This window comes from Coenobita brevimanus, chromosome 18 (genome assembly GCF_032717465.1).
Source record: "Coenobita brevimanus isolate Jiangsu-jjx chromosome 18, ASM3271746v2, whole genome shotgun sequence".
Classification (NCBI taxonomy): domain Eukaryota; kingdom Metazoa; phylum Arthropoda; class Malacostraca; order Decapoda; family Coenobitidae; genus Coenobita; species Coenobita brevimanus.
This window is the reverse complement of record NC_136971.1, coordinates 17,738,271-17,765,782: the sequence shown is the minus strand read 5'-3', so window position 1 is coordinate 17,765,782 and position 27,512 is coordinate 17,738,271. Positions and strand designations below refer to the sequence as shown.

Below are 27,512 nucleotides of genomic sequence, written 5' to 3'. Positions count from 1 at the left end.
TCTTTCCTCTTTCCTCCTCCCAGTCCCCTTTCTTCCCCTCACTCTCTCCCCTTCCTCACCGCTCTCTTTGCCTTCATCCCTGCCCTCCCTCTGCCTACTTCCCCTCACTTTCCACTTTCCTCCTCCCTGTCCCCTCTCCTTCCCATTACTCCCTCCCCTCGCTCACCGCCCTCTTTGCCTTCTTCCCCGCCCTCCCTCTCCCCCTCACTTTCCTCTTCCCTCCTCCCTGTCCCCTCTCTCCCCTCCCTTACCGCCCTCTTTGCTTTCTTCCCTGCCCTCCCTCTCCCTTCTTCCCCTCACTTTCCCCCCCCCCTCTTTGCCTTCTTCCCTGCCCTCCCTCTCAAACTCACCTTCCTCTTCCCTCCTCCCTGTTCCCTCTCTCCCCTCCCTTACCGCCCTCCTTGCTTTCTTCCCTGCCCTCCCTCTCCCCTCTTCACCTCACACGTTCACAAGATAAGCTCCAATCCCCTCAGCGCCGAGACCAACGAGCGCTACACCTGTTAATTGATGGATGGTGATGTGATGAGGGGCAGGTAACTATGGGGAGACGGTGAGAGAGAGAGAGAGAGAGAGAGAGAGAGAGAGAGAGAGAGAGAGAGAGAGAGAGTTCATCTTTTTACAAAATGGTTTTTCATCATATTGACAATCAACTCAACTGTCAGTTCTGCAGTATTTCCTAATAATAAACACCAAAACACTAATCTTGAATAAGAACTAACCTACATTAAAAACACAGAACCACACTGCTTTTAACTCACAAGAAAAATTTTAGATATAAGGAAGTGAGTTAGCACGTGATTTACGTGATAACATTTGAGATGATACTTAAAGCTGGAGTTATTTTTCTTGAGGTGTTAGGGAGCTTCTTCAAGATCTTAGGCCCAAGTAGAGAAAGTGAGAGAGTACTAAAGTGAGTGTTTGTCTTGGAAAAATGAATCTTTTTTTTTTTTTTGGGTGCTATTTGCTGTTACACTGTGTACAGCTGGGACTCACTAAAACCATTCAGGACATCACACACACACACACACACACACACACACACACACACACACACACACACACACACACACACACACAGGGGCATAAGGACTGCAATGAAACAAGGAAGAAAATTAGAGCCAGGAATATGAGCAAATAAACCTGCAACTGTGTAAGGGAATGAGAAAGAGTGTGAGAGAATGTGTGAGAGAGTGAGTGAGTGAATGGGCAGTAAGGGAGACAATGAGAGAGTGAGTAAGCAGTAAGAGAGTCAATGAGAGTGAGTGAGTGAGTGAGTGAGTGAGTGAGTGAGTCAGAGAATAAGATATAGAATGAATGCGCAGGTAACTGAGTCAGTGAGAATGCATGTGAGATAATGAATGAGTTAGTGAATAAAATGAGAGAGAGAGAGAGAGAGAGAGAGAGAGAGAGAGAGAGAGAGAGAGACAGAGAGAGAGAGAGAGAGAGAGAGAGAGAGAGAGAGAGAGAGAGAGAGAGAGAGAGAGAGAGAGAGAGAGAGAGAGAGAGAGAGAGAACAGCATTAAAGCAGAGTTTACAGTCTGGCGGTGTTGGTCCAGTGTGAGAGAGGAAGAGAGAGAGTGAGAGAGAGGAAGAGAGGAGCTTGCGAAGAGAGAGGTAGAGGGAGAGAGCGGGAAGGGAACCAGAGAGAGAGAGGTAGAGGGAGAGAGCGGGAAGGGAGCCAGAGAGAGAGAGGTAGAGGGAGAGAGCGGGAAGGGAGTCCGAGAGAGAGAGAGAGAGAGAGAGAGAGAAAGAAAGAGAGGAATATTGGTCAAAGAGTTTTATTTTTCCTTTTATACACTAATCCCTCCATGACTTACAGATGGGGTCACTCAGCCTTTCACGTCACCCCTGCTGCACTTGTACCCACCGTCTATACTGAACACTGAGATATGCTTTCAAAACCAGAATGATGGTCTTTTGAAATGAGAAATGAAACAATGATGATGATGATGATGGTGACGGTGATGGTGATGATGATGATGATGAAGATGATAATGATGGTGATCTTACGCGTAAAAACGGCGCTGAAAATAAACAGTACAAACCACTCTCTGCCCCCCCCCCCATCCTCCTCTTCTTTCTCACACTTCCTGCAAGAGCTGAGAATCGAACCCGCGACCGTGCACAGAGAAATCTATTTATCTATCACTGCGAGCGAGCGTGAGAGAGAGAGAGAGAGAGAGAGAGAGAGAGAGAGAGAGAGAGAGAGAGAGAGGGGGGGGAAATAAGGAAATGAAAGGAGCAAAGAAAAGGAAAGGAAACGTGAGAGGAGAGGAAGAGAGAGGAAAGCGAGAAAGAAAATTAAAACTAAAAGCATCAGAAAGTGGAGAGGAGACGAATGAAGGAAAGAAGGATGGAAGGAAGGAAGGAAGGAAGAAAGGACGGAAATATGGAAGAAAGACAATACGGAGAGAAGAAAGAAGTAAAAAGGAAAAAAAATCGAAGGAGTGCAAGAAATATGAACGCAAAACAAGGAACGACGAAAGAAAGAAAGGAACAAGGAGCTAAGAAACAAGGAATAGAGGAAGGAGAAAGAAAAAAAATCTTGAAGGGAAGCCAAAGAGAAGAGGAAAAGGAGAGTAAAAGAAATAACGTGGAAATAAGAAGAAGGAAGAAGGGAAGGAGAGAAGAGAAAACACAGGGAAAGAAGGGGGGAGGAGAAGTTAAAAGCAGATTAATAGGAAGGAAGAAACGAAGGAAAGAGGAATGATGAAGGAAGGAAAAGAAAGAGGAAGGAAACTGAAAGGAGAAGGAAGAAAGCAAAGGGAAAAAAGTGAGAGGAAAGGGGGGAGAATGAAGGAAGGAAATGGAGGGAAAGAAAGACGATGGAAATAGAACTGAGAGGAGAAGGAGGAGGAAAGAAAGAACTGGGAAAGGGAGGGAAGTGAGAATCAGGGAGGGAGAGAGAGAGAGAGAGAGAGAGAGAGAGAGTAGTTAAAAGGAGAATGACAGCTTCAGGGCATCTTACTAATGTCCCCCTCTTTCTCTCTCCCCTTCCCCCTCCCTCCTTCCCTCCCTCCATTTTTTCCTCCCTCCCTACTTCCTTAACCCTCTCTTTGTTACCCTCCCTCCCCCTCCCACCTCCCTACTACTTTAATTCTTTGTTACCCACCCTCTCCCTTCCAAACCTTTCTCCTCTCCCTCCCAAACCCTCCCTCTTACCCTCACATTCTCCCTTATTCCTCTCATTTCCTCCTTCCGTCATTCCCTCCCTTAATATATTCCTAACCCTCTCTCTCTCACCCTTCATTACTCCCATTTTCTCTCCCTCTCAATTATCCTAACCCTGTTTCACGCTCCCTTCCTCCCTCCCTCCCTATATTCCTAACCATCTATCACTTGTCCTCCCTTCCTCAGTGTCTCCAGTTACTCCCTCCCTCCTCCTCCTCGCCCTTCCTCCCTCCTTCTCTCCCAAACCCTCCCTCCTTCTCCCCTTTCTTCCCTCCTTCTCCCTCTCTTCCTCCCTTCTCTCCCTCCCCTTTTCCCTCCTCCGTTTGCCTCCTTTTCTCCCCCCCCCCTCCTTCCCTCTCCCTCTTTCTCCCTCCCTCACTCCCTCCTTCACGCTCCTCAGAAGGGAAAAGGAGAAAATGGACGGAAGAAGAAATGATTGAGTAATGATCAGGACTGACTCTCTCTCTCTCAATCTATTCATATAATTCCATCTCATATATCCCTCGCCATCCTAATCTAGTTTGCCTGTGTGTGACGGGAGGGATGGAGGGAGGGAAGGAGGGAAATATCAAGGGAGAGAAAAGAGGAAAAAAAGAGAGGCAAAGGCGGGAAAGACTGGAGGGAGGGAGGGAGGGAAGGGAAAAAATGAGAGGAGGGAAGAAGACAGTGAGAGGAAAAGGGAGTGAGTGAAGAAGGGAGTGAGAGAAGGAAGGGAAAGGGAGGACGGAAGAAGGGAAGGAGGGAAAGGGAGGACGGAAGAAGGGAAGGAGGGAAAGGGTGGAGGGAAGAAGGAAGGGAGGGAAAGGAGGGATAAAAAGGAGAGAGGGAGGGTGGAAAGAAAAGGATTACAAAATGAACGAATAAAGGAAAGAAGGAAGAAGAGAAGGAACGAAGGAAGGAAGGAATATAGAAAACCGATGAGGTAAACAAGAAGCAAGGAGGGTGGAGGGAAGCAGCAAAGAAGGACTGAGGGTGATGGAGAAGAACGGAAGAGAGAAAGATGAAGGAGGGGAGCCAGTGGAAGAGGAAAGGGAGGGAAAGGAAGAAGGGAAGGGTTGTGGTGAAGGAAGAAAAAAGGCAAGAAGGAAGGACGGAAGGAGGGAAGGTTGGATTCAAGTCAGTATATAATGAAGGATGGAAGAATGGAAAGGAAAGAGTACTGATGAAGGAAGGGAGCAAACGAGGAAGGAAAGTGTGGGATAGAAAAGGGAGGCTGAGAGAAAGGAAGGGAGGGGGCAGAAGAGACGGGCAGACGAGGGAAGAAGAAACGATAATGACCAGAAGGAGGAGGAGGGAAGGAAGGAAGGAAATAGACAGGAGAAGGGAGGAATAAGGAAAAGAAAGGAAAGGCATAGGAAGGAAGAGAGGGAGGGAAAGGAGAGAAGAAGGGTAACAAAGGAAGGAAGAAAGGAAAGAAGGTAGGGAAGGAGGGAAAGAAGAAGGGTAACAAAGGAAGGAAGGAAGGGTAGGGAGGAAGGAAAGGGGTGATTGAGTGTCTCTTACTTAAATGCTTGACTTGATGGTGACCGCACGCTTAAGTGAGAGAGAGAGAGAGAGGAAAAAGAATGAAGGAAAGGGATGGATAGAAGAAGGCAGGGAAAGTTACAAGGCGTGAAGGAAAGAAGGAAACAATGAAAAAGAAGAATATAACATTACGAGTGAAGTTTAGATGGGAAGGAAGGAGTGAAGGAAGAAGTGAAGGAAGGAAGGAAGGAAGGAGTGAAGGAAGGAAGGAAGGAGTGAAGGAAGGAAGGAAGGAGTGAAGGAAGGAAGGAAGGAGTGAAGGAAGGAAGGAAGGAGTGAAGGAAGGAAATAAAATAATCAGAAAATGTAAGTAATTAGAGGAAAAGGTTAAAGACAGATAGACAGATAGTTAGATAGATAGATAGAAAAAGAAAGAAAGAAAGCAAGGAAGGAAGGAAGGAAGGAGGGAGGGAGGGAAGGAAGGAAGGAAGGAAGGAAGGAAGGAAGGAAAAAGAAAGACGGGATAAAACCAAGCGATGATGAGAGAGAGAGAGAGAGAGAGATAACAAGGGAGGAGGAGAGGGAGAAATACAGAACACAATAATTAAAAGCAAAGAGAAGGGAGGAGGCTGAGGAGGCAGGCAGGCAGGAAGGAAGGAAGGAAGGAAGGAAGGAAGAAAGGAAGGAGAGGAGGGGAAGGAGGGAAAACATGAGGGAAAGGGAGAGTAAAGTGTAATAAGGGGTTTGTGCAAGAGAGAGAGAGAGAGAGAGAGAGAGAGAGACTTAAATACTGAAACACTATCTATTTTAGGAGAAAGACTAAGGTAGAGAAACTGAAAAGCGGCTCTCCCTCCCCCCCCCACTCCCTCCAACCGAAGAAGGTAGGAAAAAAGGGAGGGAGGGAGGGAGGGAAGGAGGGAGAGAGAGAGAGTAGTGTTGTAAGGTGCAGTTGGATAAGACACTATTACCACGGGGAGGAAGGAGGGAGGGAGGGATAATGAGAGAGAGAGAGAGAGAGAAAGGAACGAAATTGAAGGAATGGAGAGAAATGAGAGAGGGGGAGGAGAAAGAGAAGAAGGAAGGACTGAAGGATGAAGCATGGAGGTAGGAAGAGAGTAAAAGACGTGCGAAGTGGAGAAGAGAAGAGGAAGAAAGAGAGGAAGAAAAAAGTATAAGGAAGAAGAAGGCGTGAGAGAAGGAAATAGATGAGAAGGGAGGAACAGAGGAAGAAGAAAGACAAGAAAAACGTGGGGGAAGAGAGAAGAAGAGAGATAAAGAAGAGGAAGGAGGAAGAAGAGGGGAAAAAATGAAGAAAGAAGAGGATGAGAATGATGAGGGAGGGGAGAGAGGGAAGACATAAGGAAGGGAAGGAATTAGAGAAAGGGATGGAAAGTGATGAGGGAAGGAAAGAGGGAAGGTAAGGGAAAGATGAAGGAGGAGAGAAGGAAAGGAAAAGAGAAAAGAGATATGCAAAAAGAAGGGGGAGAGATGAGAAAGAGGTTAGAGAGAAAAGGGTGAAGAAGAGAGAGGAAGAAAGGGGTGGTGAAGAGAGAGGGGAAAACGGGAAAAAAAAAAAATAGAAGAGGATAGGATGGAAAGAGTGGAGAAGAAGGGGAGGAAAGAGAGGAGAAGAGGAGAAAAGAGGAGGGAGGAACAGAACAAAGGAATGGGAGAGAGAAAAAAGGGAGGAAATGGCCTTGAAGTACCAAGCTCCTTCCATAATTCCTTCTTTCTTTCCTTCCCTCTTGTCTCTTCCTTCCCTCCTTCCTTCCTCCCTCTCTCTTCGTTCGTTTCTTTCCTCTCCCTCCTTCCTTCTTCCTCTACTCCATCCCTCACCCCTTCCTCCCTCCCTTCCTTCATTTTCCTCTCTCTTCTTCCATCACGCCCTTCATTCCTCCCTTCTTTCCTTCATTTCCAGTTCATTCTCATCCTTGCTTCTCTCTCTCTCTCTCCTTCCTTCAGTGCCTCAATCCCACCCGCTTGCTTCATTCCCTCCTCCTCTTTTTTTCTTCATTCCCGCCCTCTTCCTTCATTCATTCACTCCCTCCTTCCTTGGCTTCCTCTCCCTTCCTCCCCCTCTTCCTCTTTCGATTCTTTCCTCCTTCTCTTCCTCCTTCCTCTTATTCATTTTTTCCTTCGCTCATCCTTTCATCCAATTCTCTCTCTCTCTCTCTCTCTCTCTCTCTCTCTCTCTCTCTCTCTCTCTTACAAACTAACACTTATTCTCCTCTTCTCAGTTTTTCACTCAATCCCCTCTTATGCACAGACTCACTCTCATTTATGACAAACACTTGCACCCTCTCTCTCGCTCTCACACTCATACTTACTGCTCCTTAGTCTCTCTCTCTCTCTCTCTCTCTCTCTCTCTCTCTCACTTTTGCAACACCTCTTTCCTCTTCGCCCCTTCCCCCTCCTCCTTCTCCTCTTCCTTCTCCTCCTCCTCCTCTTAAATTGAAAGAGGTTTTTTGACACCAACTCTCATTCTCTCAACACTAACTGGAGAGAGAGAGAGAGAGAGAGAGAGAGAGAGAGAGAGAGAGAGTATACAAAGAATGGGGATGTGTAAGCAAAGGGACTGCGACGACGACGACGACGACGACGACGACGAGGAGAATAAAGGGAGAAGGGACGATATTCAGGTGGAGAAAACATGCCTTTGATGAGGGAGAAAGGGAGGGAGCGAGAGAGGGAAGGGCAGAGGAGGAGGAAGGGAGGGAGAGAGGAGGAGGGAGGGAGGAATAGAGGGAGAGATGGAAGCAGGGAGGAGTGAGAGGACTGAAAGCATGAGTGAGAGGAAGAAGGGATGCAGACAGAGGGAGGGAGAGAGGGAGCCAGAGGGAGGGAGGAAGGAAGGTGGAGGGAGGGAGGGAGGGAGAGAAGGCGAGAGTGGGAGGAGGGGACGGAGACGGGCAGATGGAGGGAGGGAGAGACAAAAGGAGGTAGGCTGTCAAAGAGGGAGGAATAGAAGGAAGGGAGAATAAGTGGTGTGGTAAAGCAAAGGGAGAATGAAAGGGAGAAGACAAAGGAGGGATAGGGGGCGGAAGAAAGGGAGTCAACACGGAAGGGAGATATTGAAGAGAAGAGGGGAGAGAAACAAAAGATTAGCGAGAGAGAGAGAGAGAGAGAGAGAAACAGGAAGGCAGGAAGATTGATTAAAACAGGGAAGGAATGGAGGAACGAAGTAAAATGAAAGGAAGGAAGAAAAGAAAAGAAGAAAGAATGAAAGAAAGAAGGCAGGCAGGCAGGCAGGAAGGAAGGAAAGGAGGAAGAGGACGCGAAAAACAAGGAAGAAAGGAACAGACAGAAGGAACAAGAAGGCCGAGACGGGAAAAAATCAGAAATTCGTGAAAGGATAAAAAAAATATATATATGTATAAGAATGTGGATGTGAAAAATGGAATTAGGGAGAAAATGGCGAGGGATAAAAGGGAGGGAGGGATTAAAGAAATTAGGGAGGAAGGTAAATGAGGGAGGCGGAAATACAGGTAACAAGAAAATGCAAAGGTGTAAAAAAAAAAAAATGAGGGAAGGAAAAAACTGATGAGGGGATAACAAGGAAGGATCGAGAGAGAGAGAGAGAGAGAGAGAGAGAGAGTGGAGAAGGAACAGTAAGGTACAAAGGGAGGAACCTGGAGAAGGGGGGATGCTGAGAGAAGAAGGGAGGGTAGACGCAGGGAGGAGGAGGAGGAGGAGGAAGGTGTGGAGAGAGAGAAAAGGGAAGGTTAGAGAATGGGAGGGAGGAAGAGGGGGAGAAACAAGAGGGAGCGGTGAAGGTGAGAGAAGAAGGGAGGGAGAAAGGTAGGGAAGGAGGAAGAGGAGGTGGGGAAAGAGATATAGAAAGAGAAAGAGAGAGAGAGAGAGAGAGATGCGGAGGGAGGCCGAGTGAGGTGGGAAGGGGGGTGGAGGAGAGACAGGGAGTAAGGTAGAGAGAGAGGGGGTGGGTGGGGTGGGTGTTATGGTGGAGTCTTGTATTGATTAGAGAGTGATCAACATGCAGGGGTGTCACGCCGCCCCCCAGGTCACCCCACAGCACTAAGGTCAGTACAGGTCACTAAGGTCATATCAGGAGTGCAGGTCATTAAGGTCAATTACGTCAATATGTCAATTAGGTCATACAGGTCACTAAGGTCAGTACAGGTCACTAAGGACAGCACAGGTCACTCAGGTCAGCACAGGTCACTAAGGTCAGTACAGGTCATATCAGGCATATGCAGGTCAATACAGGTCACCAGGGTCAGTAAAGGTAAAATAAGGACAGTACAGGTCACTAAGGTCATACAGGTCACCAAGGTCAGTAAAGGTCATATCAGGCATGTGCAGGTCAAGGCCAATACAGGTCACTAAGGTCAGTACAGGTCACCAAGCTCAGTACAAGTCACTAAGGTCAGCTCAGGTCACTAAGGACAATACAGGTCAATTAGGTCATACAGGTCACCAAGGTCAGTAAAGGTCACTAAGGTCACCAAGGTCAGAAAAAGTAACTTAAGGTCAGTACGGGTCACTAATAACAGTACGATTAGGTTACAGCAGGTTCCTAAGGGTAATGAGGTCATAGCAGGTTAGAAAGGTCATAAGCTTAAAGCAGGTCAATACGGTCATAAGGCCAAAGCAGGGTTGTAAGGTCATAGCAGAGCATTAAGGTCATACCAGTACACCAAGGTCACAAAAGGTCACTAAGGTCATAATAGGTCAATAAGATCAGTAAGGCCACAAAGGTCATAATAGGTCAATAAGATCAGTAAGGTCACAAAAGTCATAACAGGTCGCTAAGGGCAGAAAATCCACTAAGGTCAAAACCAGTGACTAGGGGGACAGAAGTTGCCGAGGTCAGTACGGCAGTAAGAGGTCACGAAGGTCAAAAGGATAAAAAACAAGTGGTGCTTCATTACGAGAGACACACACAGTCGCATTCTAAGTGACTCTGAAGATTGCGCAACACCTCTTCCTTACCGAATTATTCCGCACATTACATCTCAGCACCCACTTGTATGTTACTGGCGCAAAAACTATGTCGATAATGAAATGATACACAAGAAGGGTCACTCAGCGCAACACCAGTGCCCACCAACCGTTCTAAGGACAGAACACCTGACACTGCCCTGTGACCTTAACTTCTGACTGACTGTTCTCAAAATCGAAGTACTTTATCCCTGCCTGACCCTTGACATATCCACCAAGTTTGGTCCGAAATGAATTAAAACAGAGTTAACCTTGCCCAGTGACCCTGACATTTGCCCTTTCTCTGTGGCCTTGCCCTTTGGCTGATTCTTCTCAAAATCGAGTCCCTTCATCCCTGCCTTACCCTGAAGTCTTCCATCGGATAAATTGTATAAGTTGACCTTGCCACGTGACTTTGACCTTTGATATCTGTGATCGTCAACCCCCTCCATCAAGTTTGGTTCAGACTTCACCAAAACGATTTCAATTATTTTGTTGTCACACAGACACATGGGTCGAATTTTGACCCTGCCCTGCGACCATGCCTTTGACTGATTGTTATAAAAATTAAATTCCTTTGTTCTTGCCATACCCTCAAGCCTTCCCCAAGTTTAATCTAAATTAGACAAAGTTTAAGTTGACATTGTTAGGCCAAATCTGAATTAGCCATGTGCCCTTGACCTCTGACGTAATTACTGTTCTAAAATACGATAGGTCAACCACTTGGCTGTCCAAACCTTCCCCCGGGCTTGGTTAAAATCAGACACAAACTGAATTACTTTGTTCACATACACACACACACACACACACAACGTCGAATAAAAAACAACATCCGCCCTCTCTTCGCGAGCGCAGACGTAACAATAACCAAAGAGAATCAAGGAAACTGTGCAAAACAAATGGTTAAGGAAGAGGCACAACGCAGTGTCCTGCAAGAGGCAGTAGAAAGAGTCCTACACCACATATAACTGATTAGGTCATCCTACTCCCATTCCTCCCTTGCCTCACTAATGACCCCGTAAGTCCCTGAAGCCTTGTCCTCACGCAAGGTCATAAGAGGTCAAACAGGTCAGACTAGGGTTCGTCAAGGCTTAGGAGGATTCGCAACATCTCTTCCTTAGCGATTTATTCTGCATATTACACCTTGGCATCCTCTTATCTGCTGTTTAGGTAGTTTTAATGTTGGCATGTTTTGCATAAATAGTATAACATGAGGATACCGAGATGTAATATGCAAAACAAGTTGGTAAGGGAAACGTGTTAGGAAGTCTCCAAAACCACTTAGTCCCCAGCACTCCCCAAAATACCCGGTGTTCCCAAGGTCATTCAAGGTCACATGAAGTTTTGTATTTTCGTCTAAAAAGTCTACCTTGCTCACTACACGTTATTTATGTTATTTTAGTAGCTACACAGGTTGAATATACGACATACGAGGGAATTTAGTTCCGTATAAAAAGGTAAACTGGTAAAAAAATAAAATAAAACACAGAAAGCCTCCTAATCCTCCTGTTTTCTTTCTTTTTTTTTTTTTAAACAATGAATGGAGGAAGGAAAAACAAAAGAGATTAAAAAAAAAATTCCATATACCTAAAGGTTCCTACAGGTTTTCCCAGCATCGCCCAAAACCCGCCAGGCCAACTTTAGGTGTTTACAATCTGCCGAGGTCTTTAAGCCATTTAAGGGGTTTCAGGTTCCCCAAGCGCTTTACAACCTCACAGGGTCTTTACGGCCTCCCACATTGCTCTACGGCCTCCCACACTGCTTTACGGTGTCCCACACTGCTTTACGGTGTCCCACACTGCTTTACGATCTCCCACACTGCTTTACGATCTCAAAATGCTATAACTCTCACTCGGCTGAATAGAATCATCCTAAGGTAGCAGGAATAGACAAGTAGAGCTGTTCCGTCGTTGAGAGCAGTTCCGTCGTTGAGAGCTGTTCCGTCGTTGAGAGCAGTTCCGTTCTTGAGAGCTGTTCCGTCCTTGAGAGCAGTTCCGTTCTTGAGAGCTGTTCCGTTCTTGAGAGCTGTTCCGTCCTTGAGAGCATTCATAGTGGCAATATTATCACTCTCACGCTCTACTGACTCACTCTGTTTCATAAAATCATCTCACATCAGCTGGAGTGTAATACCAGAGTTGTTCCGACCGTGAGAGGGTTGATTCATGAGTGACCCTATGATCACCTGAGATGGGCAATGTCAGCGTACCGGCATTCCCTCAGGTGAGAAGATATACCTCAGCACAGTGGCACAGGTGGAATAGGACGCCTCATTGCATCTCCACTTTAGCGATTTTTTTTTATCACGCGTCCGACTTTGGGCAAAGGCTTCAGGGCCTATTCCCAAGTCCCAGTAGTCCTCTTTGGGGCACAGTAGTCCTCCTACATCTCCACATGTCACCACTTCGGCGCTAACACCCACCATCCATATCGAATACATGCTAGGGCTGTCTCATACAGGAATGGTGTACTGGTATTAGCGGGGGTACTTTTATAACATGTCGGCAGGTCATTTGGTAGATCAGAAAAGTCTGCTTTTTATGAAATTCAAATCCTCAAACTGTTCCCTGCCCCAGCGGGGATTCGAAGCTGGGTCCATTAGGACTGCTGGCCGCCTCTCTACCGACTCTGCCACCGCCTCCCTCATTGCATATTAGACGTGAACTATCTCCTGTATTCTCTTTGTATCAATTTAATGCCTATATAGATTGTATTAATCATATGCATGAAGATACTAGGGTGTAATGAGCAGGACAAATTGCACAGGAATGGGTGTAACGAAATAGGCGATGTATTTTTGCTTTGTGGACCTATATGTTCTATCTTACTTAAATAGCTTTAATCTGGGTATAGTTTGCATCAATAACAAAAACAAAAGAAAAGAGATACTAAGGTGTAGCGAGAAGAAAAAATCGGTGACGAAAGGAATTACGAAATCGCCGATATATTCTGCCTACTACAGTATATCTTAATATTTCCTTGTATTTTATTTTCATGATTTTATTGCTGACAAAGTTTCCATTAAGAGCATACAAAACGAGATCGAGAATTAATGTGTTAAAATAAATCACTCAGAAAAAGGCGTTACGAAATCTCCCACGCCGCATAGAATACGACCGCCAGGAGCAACCAAGGTGACCTCCAAACCCCCCCCCCTTCTCTCTCTCACTGTCTCTCTCTCTCTCTCAGCCTCACCCCCGTCCACAGCGGCCTTCCAGCACAGGTCAATACGGGTCATACTTGCAGCTCCAGGTGGGCACGCAGGTAGGTAGGGCATACAGACAGGCGTAGAAAGGGGCAAGTGGGCATGTGGAAAGTAAGTTCAGCAGGGAGGCAAGCAGAGGCGAAGTAGGTAACAGAGGAGTCAAGTTATATGGGGAGCGAATGGCAAGCAGGTATGTACGAAAACAAGGAGGAATGCAGGGAGAGACATTGGTTGGTGAGTGAGGAGGGAGAAGGCACGAAGGGAGGGATAAGGGGAAGAGGGAAGAGATGAAGGGAGAGGGGAAGAGAGGCAGGCTGTTAAAAAAGAAGGGAGAATGAACGAGGGGAAGGGATGGAAGAGGAGGGATGCAGACACACAGACTAGGTGGGGGGAGGTGAGGGTGGACGTGAGAGAGGCAGACAGTAAGAGAGGGAGGGTGGCAGGGAGTATATGGAAGGGAGAGTGAGAGACAAGGAAAGGGTAGACGAGGGGGGGATGCAAGAGACAACAGGGAAATGTGTGTGTGTGTGTGTGAGAGAGAGAGAGAGAGAGAGAGAGACGCAAACACACACACACACACACACACACACACACACACACACACACACACACACACACACACACACAAAGGCACGGGTGAGCAGAAGTGATGAGGATTAGAGGAGGAGGGAGTAAGGAGATAAGGGGATAAAAGAAGGTGAAAGAGAAGGAGGAGGAAGATAAGGATAACGGAGGAGAAGAAGGGAGCTGAGGACGAGAGCAAGGAGAGGAGAGAGAAAGAGAGAGAAGGTAAAGGATTAAAGATGAGTTTTGAGAGAGAGAGAGAGAGAGAGAGAGAGAGAGAGAGAGAGAGAGAGAGAGGGAGAGAGAGAGAGAGGTATTTTGGCTCTTTTACTCCTCTTCGAGACAAACAGGGGAATCAATCGACATCCCCGCGCATTGGAATTGGGTCATAGGAGGCAGGTCATGTGCCAGGCTGGACAGGGTAGGTCAAAAAGGCTTAGGGTAGGGCAGGGGAGGCCAGGAAAGCTTAGGGCAGGGCAGGGCAGGTCACGGCAGGTCTAAAGATTAGGGTAGGTAAGAGGTGGTTACGATGGGCTATGGCAGGGCAGGGCAGGTCAAGACGATTTAAGGCAGGTCAGAAGAGGCTTGGGTAAGTCACGGCAGGTCAGGAGAGGTTACGATAGGTTAGGACAGGTCAAGAAAACTTAGGGTAGGGCACAGCAGGTCAGAGGTTAGGACAGGCCATGGCAGGTCAGGAGAGGTTACAGCAGGTTACGACAGGTCAGGTAACGGCAGGTCAGTGTAGGTTAGGACAGGCCACGGCAGGTCAGGGCTGGTAGGGGCAATTCACGGCAGGTCAGTAAAGGTTGAGTTATGTCAGGGTAGGTTAGGGCAGGCCATGGAAGATAAGAAAAGGTTAGGAGAAGTCAGAAGAGGTCAGAAATGTTTGGATACGCCAAGTTAAGAAAATTCAAAGCAGGTCAAGAAAGGTTAAAACAGTTCAGGGTAGACCAGGAAATGTTAAAGCAGGTCAGGGCAGGGCAGTGTTGGTTACAGCAGGCCACATATGGTCAAGGTAGGTCATAAAATACCACCTTAATTTCAGGCAAGGTAGGCAAAGCAGGCTAGGGCAGGGTCACAACAGGTCAAGGTTGGTCAGAATGAATCAGGGCAAATCAAATGAGGGAGTGATGGAGCGTTGTGGTGTTGATGTGGATGTGCTGGAAAGCGTAATGAGAAGTACCCCGAGGTAGTTTGGCCACGTACATAAAATGGAAAACGAAAGACTGGTTAGGAGAGTGAACGAGGTGGACGAGGTGGAGAGAGGGACGGGACGCGGGAGACCAGGATTAGATGGAGGGATGGGATGGAGGGGGATGTGAGTCGGGGAAGAGTTAGCGTGATGACGGACAGCAGAATGACATGGAGGCGATTTGTCTGTGGCACCTCTCGCATGACTAAGGCGTTTGGATATAAAAAGATAGATAGATAGAGTTGGGTATGTTATGATGGGTCGGAGTTTGTCAGAGCAGGTTCCAGCAGATGGTAGAAGGTAGGTCAGGATGGGCTAGAGCAGGTCATACGTCAAGATGTGTCAAGGTAAGGTAGGGCAGATCAGGGGGGCTCGTGATGGGTCATGGTGGGTCACGGAAAGTTAGTGGGGCAGGTGGTGGGTCAAAGTAGGTCAGAGCAAGGCAGTGGAAGTAATGATGGGTCAAGGTAAATCAGAGCAGGTCATGCTGGGGTAAGATACATCGATTAGATTATGATGGATCAAGGAATGCACTCTTGGTCAAGGCAGGTCAGTATGTGCAAAATAAATAAGAACAAGTGATGACAGGTCATGACAGGCCAGCTGATAAGCGAGTGAGAACAGGACATGACAGGTCAGCATGTACGCTGGTTAGGGCAGACAGGCTGACTGGTCAACAAATAAGTACGTCGAAACAGGTCACGACTAGTTAACGGATAAACAGATCAGAGAAATCGGGACTGAGGAAACAGACGCGACAATATGGGGTGGGTTGGAATGGGCTAGGTTAGGCTGAGTTAAAGTAAAATGGGTAAGGTAAAGTTTAGATTAGGCCAGATAAAGTAGGCTAAGGTACGGTAAAGTCTAGATAAAGTAGGCTAAGGTACGGTAAAGTCAAATCATATGAGGTTCAGTTAAGTTACAATAGGTCAGGTGACGACTGATCAGGACAGATCCGGGAAAGCCAGGTAAAATGAAAACTGTTCACTGCGGTGATATGTTGTTAATATATTCTCGCTGCTACCAGACAGTTTTAGACAGCTGGGGGGTGGGGATTCTCTCACCTGCATAACCTCGACTGGCAGTGGCAAACGACCCCCAAAGACGTCACCTAATTGAAGATGTTAAGGTAAGGCAGGTTTGGCTACGTTAGGGTAAGATACACTGAAACGGTTAAGAAGAGGACCTATTGAGACAAGTAGGTACACCGGCTAGATCAGACACCGTATTAATAACATTCATAAACCTAAGTCTTATTTACAGTAAGGTTGTTTCTTCTTTTATCTTCACTCATCAGCAGCGAAACATATCAGTACAGAATAAAAGTTAATGTTAAAAGTGGTAAGGATAACTAAACAATATGGCTTTTGAAAATAAATAAATGTAATGGACTGTTATGTATCGTAAAACTGGATAACACTGTTTACAATTTTCCATGATCAGTTTGGCTCAAGACTGTTTAACACAACGCAGGCAGGTCAGATCTGTTGACGCAGAAGCCAGGTAGGCATGGTTATGACGCGTCGGGTAAGGCCAGGAAAGGTTAGGTCAGGTCAGGAGAGGACACGTAGATCAGGTAAGAATGGGATAAGTCAGGTCAGAGCTCCTGGGGGCTGCGGAAGATTGCTGATTGGCCGGAATACAGTACGTCAGGGTATGGTAGGGCAGGTCACGTAAGGATTGGATAAAACCAGGATAGGGCATGTAGGTCGCCTGATTAGGTCAGACTACGACAGGTCAGGATGGAATACGGCAGGTCAGGCCAGAAGGAGACAGATCAGGTCATTAGGCTAGAATATGTACGTCAAGCCAGACACGAGAGACAAAGTCAGGTCAAGCAAGGCCAGGTCAGGTCAGGGTAGGCCAGGCCAGGTCAGGATGTGCTAGTAATGTCCTGATTATTGCTGGTTCAGAGTTCCCAGGTCGATCAAGGTAGTTAGGAAGCTCCTTAAGTTAATTACAGCTGAGATTGTGAAGGTTGGAAAGGGCTGCTGAGCATAGGCAAGGGCTGGTGAGTATAAGCAAGGACTGGTGAGTATAGGAAAGGGCTGGTGAGCATAGAAACGGGCTGGTGAGCACTGAAAAGGGTTGGTGAGCATAGAAAGGGGCTGAGGAGCATAGAAAGGGGCTGGTGAGCACATGGGCTGGTAAGTATAGGTATGGGCTGGTGAGTAGAGGAAAGGGCTGGTGAATAAAGGAGAGGGCTGGTGAGTATAGGAGAGGGCTGGTGAGTAGAGGAAAGGGCTGGTGAGTATAGGAAAAGGTTGGTGAATAAAGGAAAGGCCTGGTGAGTATAGGAAAGGGCTGGTGAGTATAGGAAAGGGCTGGTGAGCATAGGCAGGTGCTGGTGAATATAGGAAAAGGCTGGTGAGCATAAAAAGGGGCTGGTGAGCAAAGAAAAAGGCTGGTGAGCATAGAAAAGAGTTGGTGAGCACTGAAAAGGGCTGATGAGCATAGAAAGGGGCTGGTGAATATAGGTATGGGGTGGTGAGTATAGAAAAGGGCTGGTGAATAAAGGCAATGGCTGGTGAGTGTAAGAAAGGGCTTTTGAGTATGGGAAAGGGCTGGTGAGAAGAGGAAAGGGCTGGTGAGTATATGAATGGGCTGGTGGATAAAGGCAAGGGCTGGTGAGTAAAGGAAAGGGTTGGTGAATAAAGGAAAGGGCTGCTGAATAAAGGAAAGGGCTGCTGAGTACAGGGAAGGGCTGCCTGAGTACAGGAAATGGTTGGTGAGTATGGGAAAGGGTTGGTGAGTATAGGAAAGGGTTGGTGAGTATACGAAAGGGTTGGTGAGTATACGAAAGGGCTGGTGCAAATAGGCAAGGGCTGGTGCAAATAGACAAGGGCTGGTGAGGGCTGATATGTGGTAATTTAGGAACGAGATAGTGATGGTAGAACAGAGTTAGTGGGAACTGTGAGAGCAGAGAATGAGTACTGGGGAGAGGGCTCGTGATGGATATTGAGGGCAAACAGGGACTTGGTGTAGATAAATGAGGACCAAACAGGGCTGGTGAGCAGATGGAAGGGCTAGTGAGGGCTGGCATGGATTAGTGAGGGCTGATGAGGGCTGGCATGGATTAGTGAGGATTCATGAGGGCTGGCATGGATCCGTAAGGGTGGGTGAGGGCTGGCATAGATCAGTGAGGGTAGGTGAGGGTTGACACAGATCACTGAGGGCTGGTGAGGGCTGACATAGATTAATGAGGACTAGAGAGGGCTGGAGAGGACTAGAGAAGACTGATGAGGGCTAGAGAGGGCTGGTGAGGGCTTGAGAGGCACGGTGAGGGCTACAGAGGCTTGGTGAGGGCTAGAGAGGGCTGGTGAGGACCAGAGAGGCCTGGTGAGGGCTTGAGAGGGCTGGTAAGGCTTGAGAGGCCTGGTGAGGGCTAGAGAGGGCTGGTAAGGGCTAGAGAGGGCTGGTAAGGGCTAGAGAGGGCTGGTAAGGGCTAGAGAGGCCTGGTGAGGGCTTGAGAGGCCTGGAGGAAGAAATTGATGGAAAGGACCGCTGAGGGCTGCAGGATCAAGACAGGATTGGTGAGGACTGAATGGGATTAGAGAAGTTACACGGAGATGATGAGGGTCGGGAGGGGCTGCCGAGGGCTATAACACGCCTGGTGAGGAATGGTGAGGACTGGTGATGGCTGGGATGGATTTGAGAGGGCTGGTGGGGAGTAGTGAAAGATATGTGAGGGCTATGAGGAGTGGTGAGGGCTGTGATGAGAGGTGAGGTACAATGAAGGCATAAATTATGAGACAGCACGGGGCAAACTGGATTGGTGAGGGCAGGTGAGAGCCAAAGAAGGTAGCTGCAGGTAACACGAATTGTAAAAAGCAGGTAGACGAACGGTGGCAAAGGGCAGGCTGGGGTAAATGAGGCCTGAAATACCTGCCATGAACGTGATGGGGTTGGTGTGAGGGGCGCCGGGGTGGGCAGAGAGGGCTGGGGTCTAATTAAGGGCTCCAGAGGCTCCCAAAGCTCATGGAGGTAACATAGCGAACCAGAGTGACAGAGGGCTGGTTAGTTTAATTGAGGGCCGGCGAGGGATGTTGGTGGGGGCTGACGGTGGTGTTAGTGGGGGCTGGTGGTGGTGTTAGTGAGGGCTGGTGGTGGTGTTAGTGAGGGCTGGTGGTGGTGTTAGTGAGGGCTGGTGGTGGTGTTAGTGAGGGCTGGTGGTGGTGTTAGTAGGGGCTGGTGGTGGTGTTAGTGGGGGCTGGTGGTGGTGTTTGTGGGGTTGCTGGTGGTATTAGTGGGGGCTGGTGGTGGTATTAGTGGGGGCTGGTGGTGGTGTTAGTGGGGGCTGGTGGTGGTGTTAGTGGGGGCTGGTGGTGGTGTTAGTAAGGGTAGGGGTTGTGGTGTGAACGGGGACTGGTGAGGGCTAGTGCGGACTGGTGAAGGCACTTGAGGGGAGGGGAGGTTAGTGAGGGCTGGTGAGGGCTAGTGAGGGCTGGTGAGGGCTAGTGAGGGCTGGTGAGGGCTAGTGAGGGCTGGTGAGGGTAAGTGAGGGCTGGTGAGGCCAAAGAGGGCTGGTGAGGGCTAGTAAGGACAGGTGGGGCTAGTGAGGACAGGTGATTGTTAGTGAGATCTGGTGAGGGCTAGTGAGGGCAGGTAAGGCTACTGAGCGCTGGTGAAGGCTAGTGAGGGCTGGTGAAGGCTAGCGATGGCAGGTGAGGCTAGTAAGGGCTAGTGAGGGCTGGTGAGGCTAGTGAGGGCAGGTGAGGCTAGTAAGGGGCGGGGTACGGGACCTGATACGAGGGCTGGTCTCTGGGGGTCATCTGAACCCCTGATTGTTGTCATTACCGCCCGCAGCCCTCAGCCCGCACCTCTCTCTCTCTCTCTCTCTCTCTCTCTCTCTCCAATCTAGAGAGTCCGTACCCCCCCCCCCTTTCTCTCTCCCAATCTGCAGCCCTCAGCTCGCACACCCTGCTCTTTCTCTGCAGCCCTCATTGCTTTCCTCCCCCCCCCCAAGTGCCCATCTTTTTTCAATTTCCCTCTCTACATCCCTCTCCTCCATAATCCTCTCTCTCCTCTGTAGCCCTCTCTCTCCTTCACAGCCCCTCTCTCCAGCCCTTTTCTCCACCACAGCCCTCGCTCCAACTTTCCTCTCCTCCACACCCCTCTCTCTCTAGCTGTCTCCTCCTCCACAACCTTTTCTCTCCAACCTTTCTCTCTTCCTCAACTCTTCTCTCCTCCACAACCATCTCTCTCCGACACTCCTCTCCTCCGCAACCTCCTCTTTCTATTCAACCCTCCTCCCCCCGCCCCCACAAGCCTCCTCTCCTCCCTCTCTTCTGCCCCCCCTCCCTCCACCCACCAGCCCTCCTTTCACCCACTACTTCACTCCTTCATTTATTTTCCTAAGTATATTCCACCTCCTTTTGAGCTTACTTGCACTGCCATTAAGCACTCTCTCTCTCTCTCTCTCTCTCTCTCTCTCTCAGATTCATTAACCGCTTCATGATCGGGACAACTGTAATATTCTGTTGCAACATCCGCCAGAAGATTATATTCAGCTGAGAGAGTCACGCGGAACTAGGGTGTTAGTGCCGTCACCATGAACCCTTTCGTGGTCTGAACAACTCTAGTCTTGCAATCCACCTAACGTCAGACGATTATACTCAGCTGCCAAGTGAGTCAAGGGAGGTGGAGTGTTAACAATCTCCACTAACCCAGTGCACTTTCCCTAGCTTATGTCTCTTACAAACATGGTCTTTTTTCCAGTCTTTTCTCCCTCTTTCTTTTGTATCTATCGTCCAATCTATTTTCTCTTTTCATCGGGATCTTAGGTGTTTGAGACGAGTGAGACCAGCCTCGCTCACCCCTCAGTGGCATGATGTGAGCACTAAACCCTAACCATCCTTCTAATATAAACCCTTGTGGCTCCTCTTAACCTAAAACCCGTATACCTTCGCCAGCGTCAAAAATAAATCACAATTCTCTCCAAAATCCCAAGAGACCCAAACCCACCACCTTCTGCCCCATAGACCAAATCGCATCAAATAAAATATACTCAAAATTCAGGGGGAAAAATATGTAAGAGGATAAAAGAGACCGGTCCCAGCGACCTCGGCGTCCGTGCACCTATCCACTTTTGAGATATTTTAATATTTCGGTCCGGCCGGGATGTTTGGCGAAGAAAAATAGTAGTCTTTCTTGTCTCTGAAGGTTAAAACAAAATATACATAAAGGTGACTGAACATAGAGTGCAAAGACTAACCCTTTCATTTTCACGACAACTCTAGTTTTCCATATTCCAGCAAATATCACATGATCTTATTCAACCGATAGGGAGTCAAAGGAGCGTAAGAGTTAATTGTCACTATTAACCCTTCCAAGACTGGGGGAACTCTAGTATTCTATTCCTGCAGACGCCAGGTGATAATTATTCAGGTAAATGTGGGTCATAGGAGCCTGATTAAATTCCCAGAACTGTGCTACAAAACACGACCCTTTAAAGTTACATAATCCCAGCCGTACCTAACACACACACGGCTGGAAAACACCGAATATTCTGGGGTAAATGTGTTCCCGTTTTTCGCCTCATGTCGTGGGAGTGGCCGTAAAATGAGATAGCCTATGTAGTTTGCACGTTTTACGAAGGAAACGGAAGAAATGTATGAACAGCACCTAACCTCTTCAGAAAAATACGAAAGTACTGTGCTGGTGAATTTAGAAATCATCATCATCATCATCATCATCATCATCATCATCATCATCATCATCATCCGAACCTCATTTTCCCACCTAACATAAATCTTCTAACTGGTTTATTGGACAAAATAGATCAGTAAAGAGGAAAACACATGCAAGAAAAGTGGTACGCTAAGCTACACTTTACTTTTGGTCAAACTATAGTAAAACTCGCTACTAGTCGCTAATAAAATTTTGTTGGAAAAGATGTTAATATGAAGCTGGAAGGTGAGTGAATAAGGTAGCAATGTGTCGCAAGTCTAAGTTACGGTAGCTGATAAAAGTGCATGGGTGGGAGGATAGGCCCTGGGTGGTGGAATGAAGGAGTGCAGAATGGTGGCAAATCCTCTCCCCCTGTGGGTGAAATGAGTGTATAAACTGCGAGGCGTTTTGTGTAAGTAAAATGAGTGTATACCGTCAACTGTATGATGTTACCGTGTATGGTGAATGAAATGAATGTTTAAACGACAAGACAGTCTGTGCATGACGGGTGAAATAATTATATAAACACTAAAAAGCCTTAATGGTAAATAACAAAAATAATGACAGGCAGGAAACTTATTTACTGATGAAAACTGTGTAAGGATAGCTAGCAATTATCATTCTATACTGATCGACTCAAGGCGCCTGTCCCTCTCACTCTACTTCTACATGTTCAGAGTAATAGTTCTAAGAAAAGAAGTTGGCAAAAAAGAGTATAGAGAAATTCAGTTAAGCAAGATGGTTAAAGAAAAATAAGTTGCAAGTAATCATGCATCACCCCACTGCAGTGGAGATATTATAATGTAACTGCAAAATCGACAAAAAAAAAAATGGCATGCGGAACAAAATAAAAACAGTAATGAATGTGTGTGTGTGTGTGTGTGTGTGTGTGTGTGTGTGTGTGTGTGTGTGTGTGTCTGTGTGTGTGTGTAACTCAGGTGTAAAGAGAAGTGAGGAAGAGCGTGAGGTAGGACGGCGAGACAGACATGAATTAAGTGGGTGAGCAACGAGGGAAATTTTGGGATAAATAAGACAAGTGGAAGACTGTGATGAGAAAAAAAAATAGTGGAGAGAGAGAGAGAGAGAGAGAGAGAGAGAGAGAGAGAGAGAGAGAGAGAGAGAGATGGGGGGCTGGGGGGGGAGGGAGATGAGGTAAAATTTCTTGAGAGATGTGACAGTTATGTAAGGACAGAGGTGAGGAGGAAAGAGATGCTGGGGAGATAATGAGGAGTGTTAGGGTCGGGGGCGAGAGGAGATATGGACAGAAGAAACGGTGAGGAAAAAGATGGGGAAAGAGATGGTGACGAGTGTGAGAGATCTGAACTAAGGCGAGATAAGGTCGGTAGGGATGTGAGACTTTAAGGAGAGATGGTAAGGAGTGTGAGAGTCGGATGCAGCAAGGGAGATGATTAAGTGAGAGACAGTGAAGACTTCGAAGGTCTTGGGTTATGAGGAGGATAGTGTGAGGTTTGAGGGGGTGGGGTGAGAAAAATGGTGAGGAGAGAGATGGTATTAATCTGAAGAGAGAAGAAAAGGAGAAAGAGTCACGTTTGGAGATGTTGTGGTCTGATGAGAGGAAAGAGAGAGGGTGAGAGGAGAGATGGTGATTGTAAGTCTAATGCAAGAAGAGAGACGGTAAGGGTGCGAAAGTCTGGAGTGAAGAAAGAGATGTGAGAATCAGGAGTAAGGAGAGACATGTACAGGAGAGATAGCAAAGGATGTGAGAGTGTGGGGTAAGAAAATAGCTTTTATACGATGGACAGAAGAGTGAGATGATACTGACGAATATAGCGAGAGAAGTGGCAGATTAAAATGACTGATGGGTAGGGAAGTGAGAGATTACGAGAAGAAAGATGGACAGAACGAAATGGGCTAATACATGACCGTGTTACATACGAGGTGATGGAGGTTGCTGGGGTGGGAAGTAGTTAAGTTAATGAGAAACTGATGACACTACAGTGATGATGAACGAGGCAGAGGTAAGTGATGGTGTAAGTTAAAATGAGGTACGGTATATAATGTACTCACTTGTGTCGTGTGTGAAGAGGATGCTCTTTGCCTCGGCTACAGAACAGAGTGGTTCGTCGTTCTGAAGGATGCGAGTGAGCAGCATGTCACAGATGCCCTCCAGCGAGGTCTCGGCAATGTCCAGCACCAGCGTGGCCTGCGCCAGGAAGTGTGCAATGTCCATGGCGGCGCGCACTTCGGAGCCGAAGTCCTTCATGGGCACTTTCTGCATGGAGCATGCCATAAGCTGCCTCATTCCCACTGCACTATAAGTCCCGCCCGTCCCTCCCTCCCCACCCAGCAGCGGCGCCCCCGAGCACGAGGTGGCCATAGACGAGGAGGTCACGCTGGAGGTCACGGCGGCGCCGGAGGTCACCACGCTGCTTGACGGCACCGCCACGCCGCCACAGTTGTTGGCTTGGCCTGCGGCGGCGCCCATGTGCGTCATCTCCACCTGCACCGGTTGCGGCTGCGGCTGCGGCTGCGGCTGCGGGCGTCGCGGTAGTAGCGCGGCAGGAGGCATCTCGCTGCTGCCGTGACGGCTGCCCGGCGCCGAGACGGTGCTCTGCCAGGACCCGTACAGTGTGGCGTAGGGCAGCGTCAAAGAGCACCGTCGAGTCGCAGCCGCCACCGCCGCCGCCGCCTCACTCGTTAGTGGTTTCTTCTTAATGGCGTGAGGCAACGCCATGGGAACAACAGACATACCACTGGTGTCCGTGTGGCAGGAGCTGCGACGCTTGCGGCGCTCCTGCGGCAGGTACGGCACGGAGGTGGACGGGATGGAGTGGGAACGGGAGTTGCTACTGCCGGAGGACCTCTCTGGCTCCTCAGGCTCCTCCCTCACCGTCCGCCATTCTTCTCCTGCTGGCCCCATCCCGAATCTCTCATCACGACCCCGAAACAGCCCCAGCACGGCCGCCAGAGAATGCTGTCGTATGAGGCGGTGTGGCGGCGGTGCCCTCGGACTGCGGGAATGACCTGCCCCGCACCGTCCGCCGCCGCCACCCGCCAGCAGTTTGGCCATGGTGGCTGTCGGGCCCGGGGCAGGGGCAAGGGTGGTGATGGAGGAAGCCGTATTGCTGGCAGCGGTAGGGGCTATGGGAGGAGGTAAGGAACATGGTTTTGCCTTCGTCCGCGCCGGAGATCCGCGGTCCTTGCCTAGGGTAGGGCTTGGGTGAGGTTTAGCCTTGGGCGACACCGGGCCCGGAGAGCGCCGCCCCTGGCTGGGCGTAGGGCTAGGCGGCGGTGGGGGCAGGCGAGGCACCGGGCAAGAGGGCGGCGGGGACGCCTTGGATGACCCGCCGCCCTGGGCTGCACCTTGGGGCTGCGTCACGGCGTTGTTGGAGTCCGGGGCAGAATTGGCTGAGTTAGTGGGCTGCAGACTGGGGCTGGGGGCGGCCATGGGTCCCTGGGCAGTGGTGATGACAGGCAGTGCGGTGACAGGGGCAGGGGCAGGGGTCGGGGAGGGGACATGGACCGTTGGCTGGGACTGGGGCTGGGGCTGAGGCTGGGGCTGGGGCTGGGGCTGAGGCTGGGGCTGGGGCTGGGGCTGAGGCTGAGGCTGGGGCTGGGGCGGGGGCGGGGCTGGGGGGGACACACTCTCCAGCAGTACACCGCAGGGCAGCATGACCCTGGCTGGCCCGGGGCGCCACCATCACTCGCGCCGCGCTGCTCCCATGCTGGCCCGCCACCACTCTCCTCCACACTGCCGCCCCGCCCCGCCCCGCCCCGCCCCGGCACCCACACCCGCGCAAGCGCCACCACACCCCCCACCACCATTCAGACTTCTCCACCACCTCCTCCAACACTACCACCACAACACTACCCAGATTCGCACTCACCATCACAACTAACTCGATCACCACCACCACCACACCTATACCCCTCCAACACCAGAATCAACACCACCCAACCACACCCATACCCACACCCCACCACCACAATTACAATTACCACCCAACCACACCAACACCACTACAAACACCACCCAACCACACCAACACCACTACAAACACCACCCAACCACACCAACACCACTACAAACACCACCCAACCACACCAACACCACTACATACACCACCCAACCACGCCAACAACACTTCAAACACCACCCAACCACACCAACACTTCAAACACCACCCAACCACACCAACACCATTACAAACACCACCCAACCACACCAACACTTCAAACACCACCCAACCACGCCAACAACACTACAAACACCACCCAACCACACCAACAACACTACAAACACCACCCAACCATACCAACACCACTACATACACCACACAACCACACCAACACCACTACAAACACCACCCAACCACACCAACAACACTACATACACCACCCAACCACACCAACACCATTACAAACACCACCCAACCATACCAACACCACTACATACACCACACAACCACACCACTAAAAATACCATCTAATCACACCACTAAAAATACCATCTAATCACACCAACACCATTATAAACACCACAACAAACACCACCTAACCACACCATCACACAACGAGACACACCACCACACCACGAGAGACACAACAACCACACCACCAACACCACTGCAACCACACCACCGACACCACGACAGTCACACCACCCACACCAAAACAACCACACCACCCACACCAAAACAACCACACCACCAAACCACTGCAATCACACCACCAACACCACTGTAACCACACCACCCACACCAAAACAACCACACCACCCACACCACTGCAACCACACCACCCACACCACTGCAATCACACCACCAACACCACTGTAACCACACCACCCACATCACAACAACAACAACACCCACACCACTGCAACCACACCAACAACACCACTGCAACCACACCACCAACATAACTAGAGCAATACTATCAAAATCAGTGACAACCACGCCAACATCATCGCAACCAATCACAACCATAAGAGCACACACACACACACACACACACACACACCATCACCACATCATCATCATCATCATCCCCACCATATTTACTCCATCAACATAACTCCACTACAACCAATGCCAGTAATGACAAAGAAAGCCACCCCACAACCACAACCACAACTACCACCACAACCACAACTAGCACCACAACCAAACATATCTAGCTTTAGTTCATCTCCGTCAAGCTGTGGCTGGATGGGGACCGACAGGACGCTTGCCTTCATACATATTCCCAGCTTAACATCTCAGCTTGGCCTGGTGCTCTGTCTTCGCGGTCTATGTTGCTCTTTCGCTTGACCTCTGCATGATATTCGTAGCTCGCTCTCCCACATGACACTCGTTAACTTAGGTCTTCATTTGACGTACTAAAGTCTTCGCTTCCCATTCGTAACTTGACTTTTTTCGTATCACATTCGTGACGTGATTTCCTCGCAACACTTTCATAGCTTGATTTCCTCGCAACACATTCGTAACTCGATTTTTTTTTTTTTTTTTTTTTTCCTACATCACAATCGTAAGTTGATTTCTTTTCATCACATTCGCAAGTTGATTTCTTGCAACACAGTCGCAACTTGATTTCTTCGCTTCTCGTTCATAATTTTTTTTCACATCACATTCGTAACTTGATTTCTCTGCTTGACATTCGTTACTTTTATTTTTTATTTTTTTTATTTTTATTTTTATTTTTTTTTTGTTTCACAGTTGCAACTTCATATTTTTGCTCGACATTTTCATCCTAGGCTGAGATTCACAAGTTACTGCCAATTTTCCTCACGTAACTAATATTAGATCTTACAGAGACAAGATGTGCGTTTTTGTTTCCTTGTCTTTCCAGCAAGAAATGAATAAAACAGACTCTTAAATACAACTGAGAAAGTAGCTTGGAATACTCATCTTATATTCTGTATCTGGCATTTTTTTTGTATCCATTCTGTAACTAGAAATTCTCATCTTAGTATTTTTTTTTTTTAACTTTACTTATTATTGCCATACCACGTTGAGTACACCGCTTCCCGTCCGATCAGCGAAGTTAAGCAACGTTGGGTCTGGTTAGTACTTGGATGGGTGACCGCCTGGGAACACCAGATGCTGTTGGCATCCCTACGTGTCAAGTGGGGTTGGTGGAGGATTAGTGCCCCTTCCTGTAAAACAATTAACTCTAAGACCTTGACCACCCCGTTTGGGATACATGGCGTCTGGCAACAATGAATGACTTATTATGTCTAGATTTTTTTGTCTGACATTCTCATTAATTCTGTCACTAGGCATACTGATCACTTTATGTTTTTTATATTTTTTGTTTGACATTTTAACTCGACACAGCCGTTTGTTCTCA

At 48.5% G+C, this 27,512-nt stretch overlaps 1 protein-coding gene and 1 non-coding gene across 2 annotated transcripts in view; one reads left to right on the top strand and one right to left on the bottom strand.

Moving 5' to 3' along the window:
- The window catches only part of LOC145391409 (solute carrier family 4 member 11-like), a 207,066-nt gene extending 183,769 nt beyond the window's left edge, over positions 1 to 23,297 (bottom strand). Inside the window, exon 1 of the mRNA XM_080266016.1 lies at positions 23,229 to 23,297. The gene's annotated coding sequence lies outside the window, so the exon portion shown is untranslated. The remainder of the gene's footprint in view (positions 1 to 23,228) is intronic.
- A 3,858-nt stretch (positions 23,298 to 27,155) lies between these two features.
- On the top strand, positions 27,156 to 27,274 carry LOC145391557 (5S ribosomal RNA). Its single transcript, XR_013895875.1, has one exon. It is a non-coding gene; the product is annotated as a 5S ribosomal RNA (ribosomal RNA).
- Positions 27,275 to 27,512: the final 238 nt, after the last annotated feature.